Source organism: Daktulosphaira vitifoliae, unplaced genomic scaffold (genome assembly GCF_025091365.1).
Source record: "Daktulosphaira vitifoliae isolate Bord-2020 unplaced genomic scaffold, ASM2509136v1 Scaffold_838, whole genome shotgun sequence".
In the NCBI taxonomy this organism is placed as follows: Eukaryota; Metazoa; Arthropoda; class Insecta; order Hemiptera; family Phylloxeridae; genus Daktulosphaira; species Daktulosphaira vitifoliae.
The window spans coordinates 1-3101 of NW_026100401.1; the positions used below are offsets into that span (position 1 = coordinate 1).

The following is a 3101-nucleotide window of genomic DNA, read 5'->3' on the forward strand; positions in this document are numbered from 1 at the left end:
AGTTTTTTGTTTTTCAACCATCATAAATTGTTCATGTTTGTGCCAACTATCAGCTTGTTTAGCTCCTCCACCATTATCCATACTATCTTGCACAAACCCTGCCAGCAATGAGTTGCTAGCTCTTATAAGTACCATTTACTAGACCACATCTTATTACAGCAGTGAAATTTGGTACAGTATTGGTATTTCAAAAGAACATCCACGAAAAAATGTAACTAAAAAGAAAACAAATAACAAACAATTAAGAAAATAGCAACAATTAATACTGATCCCAGAAATCACGACCCGCGTTATCAATCAGTCGTCATTTCTATTGTGACCTAATAATAATCTCCCTCTACGCATTTATCATTACTACTATTAAAAAATGATAATGTACATTATTGTACACTAGACACAAAGGATTCAAAGCTCGACAACAATAACACGACAAAGATATCACGGAACTCGTGAGCCAACAATAACGTTCTCAGTACTGCGTACTTACACAACTATACATATAGTACTTAAGTGATTTTCTTAGTGATTCAGGAAATCGGTGAGATTCGACTTGACATAATCTTAAAAAAGTAGTCTGGACAATATAATGCCCTTTTAAGGAAATGTCCTCTAGTCAGTCATCATTTGAAGCGGCTGTACCACATCACGAAACTCACCACCCATACAACGAATTATTTTAAGTCGTACACCACTTCGAATTACAAATTAATCACAGTGAAAACGGATTCATTATCATTAGCTATACAGACACCAGAAACCACATAATTACAATTAATTTACAAGACACTTATTCTATCGGCTATTATATCGCATGCACGAAAGTAGACTGACGCTAATAACAACTCGGCGAAACTGAGCCCGAATAAACCGACTTATCGAACGTACCGACAGACCAGGCGTGGCGTTTTGTTGTTATTTTTAATTAAATCCGTGCGTACATGTGTACTTACCATAGGCTACACATATGTATGTATAATTTATATTTATATGTGTTATTATTTATTATTTTTTAACTCCATCGTCTTATCGCGTTTAGGGTAACTCGTCGGTGGGAAAATTATGTCTAGCAGCCACAGTAGCGGGTAGGGCTGCACGCTATGTAACAGTATATCCTATTGGCTAACGCTTTTAGTGACGTCGTCTATTATATGAATATTATCCAATGGAAACGTTTGATACTCTTGTCGCTACTAAAGTCTGCGGGGTCATCTCGACGCGTCATTGAACCGTGGTCTGTGTTCCCGACGGATGGACTATAAAATAAAACGCCATCTATCGTTTTCGGCTAGACTAGATATCTAAATAAGCAAGTATACGCATCACGAAATAAGATAAAACCACCCATTATGGCTGTAAAAAGTGATAATAATTGTATTATTTATTAAATTATTTATATTGAGAACGTTTTATGACAGCTTTAATGAGAATTTAATTTATATAGTCAACTACAAGAGTTAAAAAACGTTATTAGTGTAATTTTGTTATTAGAATCGGATTTATAAATTTTGTTAAGTTATTCTAAACAATTAATCAGCCAAAATTAATTTGTATGAATAGACTTGAAAACTTAGTACATTACTAAGTTTTACATTAATTTAACAGGGGTATAAATTTAGGAAAAATACATTTATATGATCATTTTAATATACATAAGTGATCTTAAACTTAATATTTATAAACTCATTTATTTTTTGGAATTTTCATTTCCCTAAAATGAATTACATTGTTTAAATTATTAAAGTAATACATATATTATCACTGTAAAATCTTTATAATAAGTAATTTTAAAAGTGGAATTTTTATACCTTTGATAAATTTTTTACCATGTGTTAAATTTTCATTGCCAGAATCAGATTCAAATTTATTTAGACGTTTTGATAGCAAAGCGAATAGAAATGATTGAGGTGTACCACTTATATCATTAGTCACTCTAAATATTAGAATTAATTTTCAAACAAAAATTAATTGAGACAAATATCTGTTTCTATAGTTCCAATACTTGCATTATAAAACTTGATATGACTAAGTCTTTTGAATTTATATTTTAATGCAATAAAAAAACAAAGTGTAATGAGCTAACTAACCAACATTACTTGCTAATCTAGTTAGTCTTTGAAATCCTGTTGATTGAATAAATGATTTAAGTTTTCCTTTTTTGAACTATAAATAATAAAATAGTTTAAAATTAATAAACAAGTTAAGTAAATTAAATATTAATTTACCTCATGCTATAGAATAATCAAACACTATTGAATGAAATATATTTATTTATTATTGTTTATCTAGAATGTTATCTTCTATATATTTTGGTAACTTGAAGTTATTGGTTTATGATCTTCATATAATACAGAATGTTCAGTAAGTAAGGAAACAGTTTAATTATTACAATGAGAACAAAAGCAACCCATTTTCTTACTTACTGAACACCCTATATACACACTAAATGGCAACACAAAGTAGGATGACACAGCTGGCCACAGAATGTATTTAGCCTGATTCTCTGTCTTCTTCTTCCTCACCTTTAACCTAATTACTTAGGGTCAGCCACTTGTATCATAAACCGCCACTTAACACAATCTCTTACATCATCTATTCATATACCAGCAGTCTTAATATATATAATTTTATCCACTACTATAGAGAATAGATAAGAGTTTAAAACAGAGCTTTGTTACACACCTACTTTTCCTCTGTTTCTCCTCACACACTTTACTTAATGCAAGTACCCACATACATATTATTTATTACATTAATATACATGTCCTCTATTACATCATACGTTTTTGAAACTCCTTTTCTCATTTATGCTCACTTTAAAACCTCTCTCGGCACTCTGTCATATACCTTCTCCAAAACTATGAATAGCATACAAAGTTATTTATTTTTCTCCCTTTACTTTTGAATTAGCTATCTCACAGAAAAAAGAACCCATCATTTACTTACCAGGCAAAACATTAAACTGATTTTTAGATACCAATATCTCAAATTATTCTCTTACATACTATTGTTTCCCAATTCTTCATACTATGACTCATAAGCTTTATGTCTCTATAAGTACCACATTCCTATATATCTTTAAATACAGTAACACAAAACTTTTT

The 3101-nt window shown here is 30.5% G+C and overlaps 1 long non-coding RNA gene across 1 annotated transcript; it reads right to left on the reverse strand.

The window, feature by feature from the left end:
- Positions 1 to 1043, reverse strand: LOC126909671 (uncharacterized). Its single transcript, XR_007705082.1, has 2 exons — positions 488 to 1043; positions 1 to 215 (listed from the first exon to the last, which is right to left on the reverse strand). It is a non-coding gene; the product is annotated as an uncharacterized LOC126909671 (long non-coding RNA).
- Between the last annotated feature and the right edge of the window lie 2058 nt (positions 1044 to 3101).